Below are 14547 nucleotides of genomic sequence, written 5' to 3'. Positions count from 1 at the left end.
CCTCGGCCCACAAGAACGACAACCAGCCTGGTATGGTATTAATGCTTTATCTCTTTATTTCAACAACTTCCTTAGCTTATATGTGGCAGGGTGACCAAAAAGGGGCCAAGCAATGGGGAGAGCCAATGAGAGTCCTGTTACTATGCTGATTAAATTTGAAACAGCCAATGACTATGTCCTCCTTTAGGCAGGCTTCACCAGAATGTTTGTTGTTCACTTGCAGCGTATATTGCTGGCAGTGAGCCAAACGCCATCTTGTAATGGTGGGGACTTTCCCGGCCGGAGGCAGTCCCCGACAATCCTTTCTTTTTTTGAAGATTTATTATTTTTTGGAGCAGCTTTAGGTTCACAGCAAAATCAAGATGGTGCAGGGATCGCCCATCTGCCCCCTACCCCCACACATGGATAGCCTCCCCCATCATCAACACCCCCCCAAGAGTGGTACATATATCCCATGCAAATGGTGACCATCCACTGACACATCCCAGTCACCCAGAGTCCTTTATTGACACTAGGGTTCGGTCTTCGTCCCGTACAATCTATGGATTTGAATACATGTATACTGATGAGTCTTTACCATTACGGCATTATACAGGATATTTCGAAAATTTTTATATTTTGCTTAATCCACCATGTCTAAAATAGTATCATTTAACATGTAATGGGTATGTAAATACTTTACGTTCCTTTTGTACCATGTCTTTAAAATCTAGTGTGTGCTTTACACTTAGAAACCTTCTATTTGAACACAATTGAAATTCTCATTGGAAGAAAAATGGGTCTGTGTTGATGTATAAGATCTGCATTTGAAAAAGATTCCTAGTTGTTCTAAACACAGTTAAAACAAGTGTTCCAAACACACTTAACAGTTTTGTAACAACTGAACTAAATATCAGTTTTTAAATGAAAATAACAAAATTAAAAATGGACTTCCTCTGTCATGTTAGGCATGTTTCAATCCTCAGGAGCAACAGGGGGCTGGTGGCTACCACGTTGGAGAGGACAGGTCTCAAGATGCTCTTCTCCCAGGGTTACTCTTGACATTTATTAAAAAAGAAAATGTGTATGGATTTTACTATTATTTATCATTTTTAGTATAATGAATATTTCTTATGTTTCTCTTCTGATCTCACTGATCTCAAATTCCTTTAGTTTTTTTTTTTTTTAAGATTTTATTTATTTATTTGACACAGACAGAGATCACAAGTGGGCAGAGAGGTAGGGAGAGAGAGAGGAGGAAGCAGGCTTCCTGCTGAGCAGAGAGCCCGATGCGGGGCTCGATCCCAGGACCCTGAGATCATGACCTGAGCCGAAAGCAGAGGCTTAACCCACAGAGCCAGGCGTCCCAGTTTCCCTTTTTCTCAGGACATGTCTGTTCATTTGGTTCTTCTAGAGCCTCTGGTAGTTCATGGCACCAGACCGGTTCAGGGTAAGGAGATTAGTTCAGGAGCACAGTCCTCTCTTGAATCTCTATTTATATGTTATAAACAAATCCTGCTTATATTTATATGCTATAAAAAAATCCTGCTTCATTCTGGTTTTTCAAGACTCTTTTTTTTTTTTTTTAGAGGGAAGTTTCAGGTTCACAGCAAAATTAAATGTGTAATGATATCTATCCATCAGGACAGTACTGTGCACAGTATTTTCACAGCCCGAAAAAACCTCAGTACTTCGTCTCTCCATCCCTGTCTCCGCCGCTGCTTTCTACTTTTATTTACCTTTTCAAATGTCTCTAATGATAGTAGCCCTCTTGAGAACGTTGTGCAATTGGGCTCATTTGCAATTGTTTAAAAAAATGCAATCAAAACACATCTTTAGGAGGAGGTGAAGGTTTTTTAGATTCCATACGTTTTGCTGTGTGACAAAAAAGAATCATCCAGAGGGAAGTAAGAGTTTAGAATTGTTCTTGCCACATACCTCATATCAAAATAAATTTTGGCTTCTGTGTTTTCCTTAAAGGGAGAGCTATTATTGTTCCGTTCTTATCATAAACTGTTTTTAGCCTTCTTTGTTATCTTTTTGGTTTTTTTTAAAGATTTTATTTATTTATTTGACAGAGAGAGAGACAGCAGCAGCAGTAGAGGGAGAGGCAGAAGCAGAGTCCCCGCTGAGCAGGGAGCCCGATGGGGGACTCGATCCCAGCACTCCAGGATCATGACCCCAGCTGAAGGCGGACATTTAACTGACCGAGGCTCGCAGGCGCCCAGCCTTCTTTGTCATCTTCTTGAAATTCTCCTTCTCCTCCTCTTTTTCTTCCTCCTCCTCCTTGTTCTTCCTTTTTTAATTTTTTTGACGGTGGGGCTAATAGCCTCAGGGTGTGTAGGATTCCTGCTCCAAAATGTCGGTGACAAGTAAACTTAAAAGCTGATCATATTCATTTTGTCACTGTGAGAGTAGATGCCCAGCAATGCGAATGGATTGGCTGTCCTGGTGTGAGTGGACAGTGGTAGCTGCTGGCTGTTGTCTTCAGAGAGACACACAGGCTCGCTCACTGTGTGAGCAGACTCCTTGCGCTGACCCTTCCAACAGAAGGGAGAGAGGATCTTCTCTTCCACCTCCCTTCAACTTAGTTGGAGTTATATCAAATATTAAAACCAGTTAAAATAAAGATACTGCCTTTTCCATGAGTACAGAGGAGGAAGCTGAATTCATACAGCTTCCCTTATTCTCCCCAGGTGCCCTCAGAGGGTTCCCATGGGATGGAAATGGGGATTCTTCTGTCCTAGACCCGTCTTGGACTTCCCGGCGGATGGGTTCTCAGTGAGCAAAAATGACAGGATTTTAACAAACGTCTTAGTTTTACATCCTCTGAATGCTGGAACATTAGAACTTTGTGCTCATTTTTATTTCTGGCAAAGAGCAACTGGTTTGGCCAAAGAATTATTTTGGAGGGCACTGGTATGTTCCTAGGTATAGGATTTGCCTTTTAGCCCAAGCTAAATAAAGTCAGATAATTATGGTTTGGGGGTTCTCTTCCAGAAGACAAATCGATATTTTTTTAAAGGCAACATGTAGGCTCTAGTTATTAAAAGATTTGTTCAAGAACATTCATATTCCATAACCTCACATCAGAAAAATTCAAGCAGTAAGACATCTAAAGAGAGGGTGGGTTTTTTTTTTTTTTTTCAGTTTTACTCTTTTCCTTGTTAGCACTTCATAAAAAGTGACAAACCAAATATCCTTTGGCCTTCTTGCATTTATTTCAAACTCTGCCATATACTGGTTTTTCTCTTTAGATAAGCTCTCATTTGTACTTTCTCCCTCTCTGAATTTAAAAGTATTTGAAACCTACTTTCATTGTGAGATACATCATCAGTCTTCCAAAATAAAGGGAGAAATGAATGATTTTTCACAGATATAGTACAAAAGGCCAGAGAGTCACAACCCCTTTTCTTGCTTTTCTACACATCACACAAAAATAGTGATGCTATGAATTTCCTTGATCTGGCAATCATTATGCCAAGAAAACATTAATTTCCATTTTAAGGGCCAATAAACTAAATTTGGCAGGAAATAAGGTTTTACTTTCATAAAAATTCATTGAGGGCAGAGACATAGCTTAAAGCTATGGTGAAAATAACTTTTTTTTTTTTTTTAATTTAGGAGTATGAACGGCTGGGAAGATGATGATAAACACAGTTACAGGTTTTTACTTAATACTTCTAACGCTTGAGGTGTAGTCCATCAGGACCAAAATAAATAATTTCTTCTAATCTAAACATAGAATAATCTGTTTTCACATATAATTGGATATGTTATGGGATTTCTAGTGATTTGGACCAACTGAGAAATACAATTAAACTTTGACTTGGGTGGGGAAGAATTTTGTTTGTGATAAGGGAGAAGGCAAAAGGCAATCATACCATTCTACTCATAATAAACCAGTTAGAAAATTACAGAAGGATTAGAGCTTTTCTCCCAATACAAGGATTGCAAGGAAATCTTCGCTCTTTTCACGCAATCCAAAGTGAATTCCCATAGAAGCAACATTGCATAAGGAGATGAAATATTTTATACCCAAAGAAAAACATTTTGAGTGTTTCCATATTTTGTTGGTATCAAATGCTGTTCTTTCTCTCTCTTTCTTTTTTTTTTTTTTTCTTAAAGCTGTTTTTCTTGGTTGTTCAGTCAAAGCTCCAACGAGGCGCACCTCGCGTCAATGAGGAAAAATGTTTTGTTTTTTCAAAACTGAAAGGTTTAGCTGAGCTGAACGTCCTGATTTTTGATAAGACAAACCCCTGTAAGGATGGGTCTGTTGCTTTTTACAGATAATTTCTCACTTGCATGTTTCTATTGGCAAGCCCAACGTATCACCGTCTCCTGCCTGTGAAACACCGCAGGGGCTGGGAAGAAACGTGGGCTGGAGCATTCTTTGAGAGATTCCCCGGTGTTGGGAATTCTTGAGGCAATGATATTACAGTCCTGACTTTTGAACTATGCATCTGGCAAAGGCTCTTCGATTCTTTTCTCCACCGAAGAAGCCCGAGAGAATGATTCAAACTACAGGAACACACCAGACAGGATGAAAAAGAAAGATGGTTTTAGGAAGCACTTCATTCCCTTGAAAACTTATAGGAAAAGATGGCCTTTCTACCCCTTTTTGTTTAAACTAAAGAAGAAAAATAGTTACTAACAACTACTGATACCCTGCTCTTAGGAAGAATTCACTAGAAAAAAACCGATGTCTTCTTTAAAAGGCATTAAGTTAAAGTTTGCAAGGTGGGTCAAACCAGGAAGACACTATTTTAGCATATTTGCAAATGACTTAATCAATTTAACAGTTATCAATAAAATGTTCAGTGTAAATTCCATGAGAGGAAGCACTTATTCTATTTTATTTACTGTTGTAACCTTGGCCTCCGGAGAAGTGTCTGACACATGGAAGGTTTTCAATAAATATTTGTTATATATACAAATACATGAATGTTGAGATTGGCCTTGCATAAAAGAGGACATTCATGGGCCACAAAATGATTTTTTATTATTACCTTGGTCTTTATGTAACTATAACATTTACCTTGCTGTTAGTGTTTTATTTCATTCAATAGATGGCCTTTCCTTTCTACTTTTTTTTTCACCATTTTTCTGTTCTGCTTTGATGTTATTTGAAGATTTTTCCTTAGGCCATGCCAATACTCACATGAACAGGAATCTTTGACTTGCTTAAGCCAATTTCTTTCTTTTTTTTTTTTTTTTTTGGTTGTGAGGAGTGTGTGTGTGTGTGTGTGTGTGTGTGTTTTCTGCCTAGTTCCTCATCAAGCAATGACTTTTTTCCATCAAAGCTTCTTTTCTGAGACATTTTTATGTTTCTCAATTTGTCATTATTCTCATTCTAATCTGCTTTCTTATACCTGATAATTTTTATTTTCTGCATTTGTTTCCTCCAATTCCCATTAGCAGAAATAAATATCACTTCTATCCAATTGTGTTACCTTTGTTTAGGGTAAATATGAGAATTTCTCTGTAAGTAAAGCACATTCATCCTTTACTTTTTTAAAAAATATATTTTATTTATTTGCTTGACAGACAGAAATCACAAGCAGGCAGAGAGGCAGACAGAGAGAGAGGAGGAAGCAGGCTCCCTGCCGAGCAGAGAGCCCGATGCGGGGCTTGATCCCAGGACCCTGAGATCATGACCTGAGCCAAGGCAGAGGCTTAACCCACTGAAGCCATGCAGGCGCCCCCATCCTTTCCTTTTTAACTCAAGTATATAGTCATTTTGCACATTGCAAATAGCTCCAAATCTTTTCCACCTCTTTTTGTCCAAATTTTCAAATGTTTGTGGTATTCTCATAAATGTCTTCTTTATACAAAAAAAAAATTTTATTGGGATATGATTTATATAAAGGAAAGCAAATGATTTGAAACTGTACACTTTGATGAGTTTGAAATACAAGATAGTAAACATACCCATCACCCCTAAAAGAAAGCTTCCTGATGAGCTTCTGCAGTATCTCTGTTAGGCCGCCTTCACCATTTACAATCTTGTCCACAGGTAACCACTGATCTGCTTTCTGTCATGATAGATTCATGTGCATTTATTAGAATTTTAAATAAATGGAATAAGACAGTCTGCGCTATTAATGGGAAATCTTGTCCTTAAAGTACTTCTCCAAACCAAAATTCATTACCTTTCCAGTTTCTATGTAAGCCTTTTGGTGTGGTTTCTATGTCCATTAGTAAAACTCTTATTAAAGGTCAAAACTGGAGTTGTCCTTGGCGCTCCTTTCTCTCTGGTCAAGACACCAGTTCCGCAACTGCCAACCCTGTGTCTGAGATGTCACTTCCTATCTCTGCCTCTGGCTCTAGGCATTCTCTTCCTGGATGGTGGGACAATAGCTCCCCTCCACACCTCCCAACTGTTCTCTTTGCTTCTAACATTTCTCTTTCTCTATAGTCCATCAGCCATGCCACCAACCTTTACTGAGAATTTGTTATGTCAAGACAATAAAAGGAATTTTTTCATTCATCTCTGTGTCCTTGCATAGCTCAGGTTCCCTTTTTTCAGAGTATGCATCTCAATTTAGAATTTTTCATTACTTTCATAACTCCTTAACCCGTTTCTCAGACTATACTCCAGGCTTGATAAAGTTCTGAATCATGTCTTTTTTTTATTATCTTTTTATTTATCCTCAACTTGTACCGTGGCGTCAGTTACATAGCAGGTGCTCAATAAATACTTGTTGAATGAACATGATGTAATATTTGACTTTTAATGTATTCTATTCAGGATTTTTTTAAAAGATTTTATTTATTTATTTGACAGAGAGAAATCACAAGTAGATGGAGAGGCAGGCAGAGAAAGAGAGAGGGAAGCAGGCTCCCCGCTGAGCAGAGAGCCAGATGCAGGACTCGATCCCAGGACCCTGAGATCATGACCCAAGCCGAAGGCAGCAACTTAACCCACTGAGCCACCCAGGCACCCCCTCTATTCAGGATTTTTTATAGCTTCATTACCTATGGTGTAAATTTCATGCCTATTCTATACAATACTTTCAGGAAATTAGACTCAACCACCTTGCTAGTATACGTGACCTTCTAGTGCACATGACCTACACCCTATACCATTTCCCAAATGTACCTATTTTACTGCTGCCATTTTTCTGGACTATCTTTCCCTCCTGTATTGCTGGAAAGTATCTGCTTTTACTTTAAGCCAGTCTCCAGTGTTACAACTAATTCTGAGATTTCGTGGCCCAATCCTGAATAATCACTTTTCCTCTGTTGTTCTATACAGCTGACCATGTTATAGTATATTAATCGTTGGCCCACTTATCCATAACTAAGTAGAAAGCATCCCCAAACTTACTGCTTCAATCGCAACAGTTTTATCTTATGTCATGGTTTTTTGGGTTGACAGAGCTCAGCAGGGTAGTTCTTCTGCCCCACATGTTATTGGTTGGTTCTCCAGAAATCTAGGAGGTTGGTGGGACTGCAATACCCAAGATGGCTCTCTCAGAAGCCTGGCAGTTGATGTTTGCTTTCACTTGGAAATTCAGACAAGGATGTCAGCTGGACAGCTTTGGTCACGCACTAATATGAAGACTGGGCTTTTAGAACATGGATACTGGGTTCCAAGAAGTTGTATTCAGGCGGCAAAAGATAAAGCTGATAATATCTTAAGGTCCAGGCTTGGAAGCTACATAGCTTTAATTTTACCACATTCTATTGGTTCGTGCCAGTCTCTGGGATACTACAGACCCACAGCAGAAAGGATTACACAGGGCATAAATGCCAGACAATGTAAGTCATTAGGGTCCATCATTGTAAATTTTATGTGTGTGTGCTCTTGTGTTCAATTATGAGATATTTAAAAATGGTGTGTTTTATCTTTGTTTACACAACAGCTAACATAAGCATTATTTGACAAATTCTTGTAGAATGTAATAGTTTTACCTCTTCCCTCTCTTCCTATTCACTACCCATTGTGGACAGTCCCAGGGCTGATTTTGACTCTTGTTTTCCTCTCTCCAGCTTCAGTGATGACCCATATGTTTACTCTTCACATGTCTGTTGCACAGTCTCACACGCTTTCTTCCACTTCAGAGCAAGCCTTCTCCTCCAGCAGCCATGTGGGTCACTGGCACCAATGACCATGGAGCCACTTCCCTTTTTTGTCTTCTTTCATTGCTATTCTTCCTCAAGATCAGACATGTTGTCCTTTGAGATGATACAAGCCCTGTTCTCATTGTTATTACCTTAGCCCTGGCCATCATCCCTGAACAACTAGAACAGGAGTTTCTGGAGTCTTCTCTATGCCCTGCTTTCTCATCTCATCTAAATAATCTTTCCCAATATCTCTCTTGAAAACACGAACCTCATTGAAGTCTCTCTCCTGAGACATCCCTCAGATCAAAAAATGCCTAAGGCAATGGTTGCCTCCTAGGAATCTTCCAGTGCCTTGGGACAGCATTTAACTATAGAATCTGCCTCAACTTCACCTGGCCAATCTCAACCTCTACCTTAACAGGAACCTCAGACAGATGTAACCTCTCTCTGATTCTTGGATTCTCTGTGATGATCATAGGCTCTGACCTAGGCTTTTCCCAAGAATTGGATGCAGTGTCTTCTTGAAATGCTTGCAAGTTTTCTCTGAATACTGGAATATTAATAGATTATTATGGATCTGTGGTCAAAAGATTTGGGAAAATATTTGATTAAATAAAATTAAATAGCTTTCAAGTTTGTGGAACTTCTCAGAAATCTTGTTTTGTTTATATGCATGGTGTCTCTCCATGGAGGAATTTGAGTATGGACCTTTCCTCATATTTTCTTAAACAAAGAAACCGTTTAGGGACACACTAAATCACATGCAATCCATGCCTGGGAAGCTGTTGTTCTAGTATATACTAAGTCCAATCTAATTTAGGTAGTTATTCATATATCCTTTTTTTCAAACATCTTTTTTTAATCACCTAGCATTATGTTGTTATATAGAAAGCATAACATAAATGTTAAATGAATGAATAAACTTTCCATTTCATTGATGAAAAAAGTTGGGAAACACTGAGACTATACCAATGTCTCCTGAATTCTTCTCTAGTACATAAAGCATTTCCTGACTAACTGGCTGCCCAGAATTTAAGTTTTTACAGCCGAATCCCAATTTTGTGAGCCCTGTAGAATTTTGGTACTTACTTATCTTAAAATACCATAAAAGGAGCCATTCATAAAGCACTCAGAGGCAGATTACTTAGATAATGCATTCATTTTTCTCTGGAAATTTGGGCAATTTCTGCAAAGATTGTCTTGTTATATTCTCTAATTTACTCAAAATTACAGAGCATCACAGAAATATGGAACTATGAGTGGGTATATTTGCAAAGAGACAGGAATGAGAAAGGAGGTAATGAGCTTGGTTTTTGTTTTTGTTTTTTGTTTTTTTTGACTAGTTAAAAAAAAAACCCATTTCATCTTTTGAATTTATTTGTAACTTTCCTATTTCAACACACACAAATAAATCAGTAAATTAACAACATGATACATAGACTCTTCTTTTGCTGAAGTAATATTTATTTATTCAATAAACTACTATTTATTGAGGAATCATTACCTCTCAGTCACTGTGATAAGTGATGGGTTATTGCTGTGAATAGGGAAAAGTCACCATTGAGGCACCTGGGTGACTTAGTCAGTTAAGCCTCCAACTCTTGATTTTGGCTCCAGTCAAGACCTCAGGGTCATGGGATCGAGCCCCTTACCAGGCTATACACTCAGCAGGGAGTCTGCTTGAGATTCTCTCCCTCTCCTCCTGCCCCTCCCCTCATGCACATGCACTCACACTCTCATTCTCTCTTTCTCTAAAATAAACAAATTTATTTTTAAAAAGAAGAGAAAAGAAAAAGTCACCGTTGAAGATATCCTCATGATAATGGTAGATGCTACAGAGGATAAGTACAGATTCCAAAGTATGCACACAACAGCAAGCCCCCAACTTAGTCTTGGGACCATCAAATGCTTCCCCAGAGAAGGACCCTTTAAAATGATATTTGAAGGGCAAGTTAAGACTCAGGCAGAGAAAAATCATAGGCACCTGAGAAAAGGCCCTGATGGGAGAAAAGGCTCAGAGAGTTGAGAAACTAAAATAAAGTTGAAGATGTGGTGCATAAAGGAGGGAACAGGGCCAGCTTCTGGGCCAACAAATAATGCCAGGGGCTAATCTGACCTTTCACTTTTCTTTTTGCCTCATCACTATCTCAGCATGAAAGTTTAGGTTTTTCTTTTAAACTCCTTTAAGAAGGGTTTTATGGAAAAGCACTGCTGGTAAGTAGAGTAAATGATTCTGAAGCTTACCGCCAACTTTTTAGAAAACTCGGAGTTATACAACAAAAGTTCCAGTTTGTGAGATTTACAAAATCCTCCTCAGCCTTTGAGCGTGATTGTCAAGTCAGCCTGGATGCCTGGCTTGGGGCCAGTGTGAATGATCACTATCTGGCCTAGGTAAGAGCCCCCCCATAACCACAGTGATTGAAAGAGCGTTCATTTTCTGCCTGAAGTTATTTTCAGGCGCAGTTGAAATGGAGCATGCCCTTGACCTCGAGTGAAAGCTTGTGTGTGCTGAGTGCAGCCCAGAGATCACAGACACTGCAGGTACTGTGGGTTCCACCTGGGCATGATAATGGGAATAAAGTGAGTCATAATAAGAAGAGTGTCATTGAAAAGAAAATGGAGGGTGCCTGGGTGGCTCAGTGGGTTAAGCCTCTGCCTTCAGCTCAGCTTATGATCTCAGGGTACTGGGATCGAGCCCCACATCGGGCACTCTGCTCAGCAGGGAACCTGCTTCCTCCTCTCTCTCTGCCTGCCTCTCTGCCTACTTGTGATCTCTCTCTGTCAAATAAATAAATAAAATCTTTGGGAAAAAAAAAGAAGAAAAAAATAATGATAGAAAAATTAATCAAGGGTCTTGTCATTTAATAATTTTCATTAATCCATTACCTTAGAATATGTAGCACAATAAAGATTATCAAGAGAAATTTGTGTTGGAGAGTCTCTGGGGTGGAAGACCGTGAGAGCCAAATCCCTGCCTACTTTTCCCTTCTCCCTCCCTCCTCTCTTCCCTCCTTTTTATCTACACTGCCTCATTCCAGAAATAACTCATGATGGCTTATAAAGTCACATTTGGTAGAGCACGTAATGAGGAAATTGGAGGAATGGGAGAAAACGGACGTGGAAACAAGTCAAAGCAGGGATCACATGATGACCTCTCACCACCACACTTCTGTACTTGGCTTGGAGCTTCCTAGCACTCAAAGCAACAACCTTAAGACAGAAATGGACCAAATGCTGGTTGGAGAGGCCAGGGCTCAGGGAAATTTCTCTGCTGTGTGGTAGTAGAGGTAACAGTGAGAGGGAGCTGATAAAGGAAACATGTAAGTTACAGTAAAATGTTCGACATCATTCATGATAGATGCAATCCTAAATCTTGTTGGTCTATTTTGAGTCACAGTTCCTGATCAGATTCCTTCAAGTCTGCAGTCTTATACTGAGCAAGCTCAGCCATGGAATCAAATTTGGTCCTTTTTCTAAAGATTTTCAGAGATAGATAGATGAACACAGGGCTTTCCTGTTGCTTTTATAAAGACTGAAAAGCAGCCAGGGAAAAGGAAGTCTTCATAAATAATTAAGAATTAAATGTGAAGCAAATGAAAATTGAAATAATGAAAGCAGATTCATAAAAATAAACCATTCCAGAGTTAAGAGAATATATCTTATAAAGCATACAAAAAGGAAAGGGGGAGAAACGAGAAACCAGAGGCAGTCAGTGGTCCATGTCCTCAATATAGTGATGCCATTGCACAGCCAAATCACAAGCAGCTGAGAATGGCACAGACAGAGGGTGGTACAAGGTAGGTTTCCTCATGACCTTAGATAGGTAAGCAAGTACTACCTTTAGGAAGCTGTCATAGGAGAGACCCTGCCTCGATCAAAGAGCTGGCTCGGGGTCACTATCTCACCTGCTGAAATGGGTGGAATGGTCTTCTAGTCCTACCCATGCTCAATAGTTTCCAAATTTGAGTAAATTAACTGCATTACAATGTGGTAAGTTCCACGTTAATATGATGGGCAAAGTGTTAGAGGAGTCCTGAGAAGAATTTACTTTTGGCCAATTTCTGTGTTGGTTCAATAGTTTCAGAAAGTATTAAGTGCTCATGCTTATTAGAGAATAAAAAGATACAGGTTTGTTTCCAAGTTTTACTTAATCCATAAAAATCTTTCGATGTTTCTGTTTGCTCTGACGTTTGAAAAAATAACACTCGAGTCTCACATGTAGTGTTAAGGTCTCAGCATTTCCACAGATGCACTGAAGAGGGACTCTGTGGACAAGTAAGGCATTCACCTGAAAGGTCTGATCAGAACTGTGTCCATGGAAAATGAGAAATAAGAGTAATATAAGAGTTTATATTCTTATAAAATACTGGAAACATATGCTCTTTTGTTAAAGAGCCTTTATGTCAGTCAGATTGTCCCTAAGAACCAGGCAATCTGGCAACATGCAGTGCACATGGCTATCACAGAAGCATTGTGGATTATGATTATGGGATTAAGGATTGTGATTATGCTCCATGGTTTCCACCCCAAGACAGCTTATGTTGGTACAGGAAGTAGGGCACGAAACTTCCATTTGACAGATGACCAGGTCATTGGAGACTGCCATAGATGGAATGTTTGTGTCCCTCAAAACTTATTTGTTAACGTCTAGCCCCTACTGTGATAGTGTTTGGAGGTTGGGGCTTCGAGAGGTCATTAGGTCCCAAGGGCAGAGCCTTCACGAATGGAATTCGTGCCCCTATAAAAGAGACCCCACAGTTTCCTCATCCTTTCTGTCAAGTGAAGACACAATGAGACAGCTAGCATCTGTGAACCAGGAGGTGGGTCCCCATCAGGGACCCATTCTGCCTGTTCCTTGATCTTGGACTTCCCAGCCTCCAGAACTGTGGGAAATAAATGCTGTGGTTTATAAGCCACCCCATCCACGGTATTTTTCTTATAGCAGCCTGAACTAAGAGACATAGTCAGAATTGTATTTATATATTTTTAATACTTTCGGTTTTCAGTGAGATGTTACAAGATCTGCTATACATGGTAATCACAATGTTGAAAAACCACATTTTCATTCCAGCGTGGAGTTTTTATGAAAGCCAAAGACATTGGCATTGCAATATCACATTGTTTGCAAAGTTGTTTTTGACCAGAGACAGGGAAATGTCTTGAAGAAGAAAATCCCATGCTTTTTGGCAGGAAAGGAGAGCAATGTGTCTAATAACTATGGCAACAGCATTAAATGTAATCCTCTTAACCATCAATGGATAGAGGACTGTGTGTGTTGCCAATCATTTAGCACCTTGTGCATGGTCTTCTCTCTGCTTTTACTGAAAGCAATGTCTCCATCAGGATGAAGCTATGCTTTTGAAGTACAGCAGAATGCTCAAACACATGGATATGGACTCATGTTCCAAAGGCTGATTACTGGTTTTTCAAAACTCTGAACAACAAACAGGAATTACAGTCTCAAAAGTGAGAACCAAAAAGCTAGTACAGATGTTCCTCACTATTTTTTTTAAAAACTGGATATTATTAATAAATATATCAATAAAGTAATAATATGACCGATATATTAATATATTGATGAACAGGTATATTAATAAATCTCTGATTTTTAACTTGTCCATTGATATGTAAATAATCATTAACACATCTCTTTGAAGTGGTCACCAAACGTCATGACTTTGGATTCAGAAGTATAATGATTTGCGGTAGGTAAATAAAGATATCCAAAGGTGCTGTAAAAATTTTATGCAAAGCTCAACATTGTTAGTAAGGAGAAACTGAAATTATAGTTGTACTATGAGGACAATTGATTCACTCTGTGAAGAAATCCATCTCATAAAACATGGAAAATCAAGACTTGAATCGAATTTGATATTTTTACATAGAAAAAGAAACTCACCAGGTAGGATTTTAAAGTTCCCTGAAGTCACACCTAAGCAAGTGCCATGTTGGGTCAAGTTCCTGGAACTTGAGTCAGGATCCCGAGTCAGATCATCAGACAGTCAAAATTTAAAACAAGGCCAGCAGGGCTAACCACTGAACCAATGACAGCTAATTGGTGTCAAAATGAGGAGAAAAATGAAAAAGTATTCAGCATTCTATTATAAAAGTCTTGTCCTCTAAAATACAATAAAATAATACAGAAAGGATAAACACTTTATTAATATATTCTACAACAAAAGAGCATATTTACCTTATTCTAATTCAGGGGTAGACTTTTTTCCCTGTAAAGTTCGGGTAGAAATATTTTTGCCTTTGCCAGCCATGCAATCTCTGTCCCAATTACTCTGTTCTATCACCGTAGTACAAAAGCAGTCCTAGACAATACCGAAGCAAATGGCTTGGATGTGTTCCAATGCAACTGTTGGGTTTTTTCCTTTTTTGCAAAAATTGGCAGCAACTGGGTTTGGCCTAAGGACCATAGTTTATCAACTTCTGTTTTAGATCATAAGAAACCTTAACGGTTAGCGAGAACAGATCATGAGTCAATGACATACA

The sequence above is a fragment of the Neovison vison genome, chromosome 1 (genome assembly GCF_020171115.1).
Source record: "Neovison vison isolate M4711 chromosome 1, ASM_NN_V1, whole genome shotgun sequence".
In the NCBI taxonomy this organism is placed as follows: Eukaryota; Metazoa; Chordata; class Mammalia; order Carnivora; family Mustelidae; genus Neogale; species Neogale vison.
Note: the sequence above shows the minus strand (reverse complement) of the source record.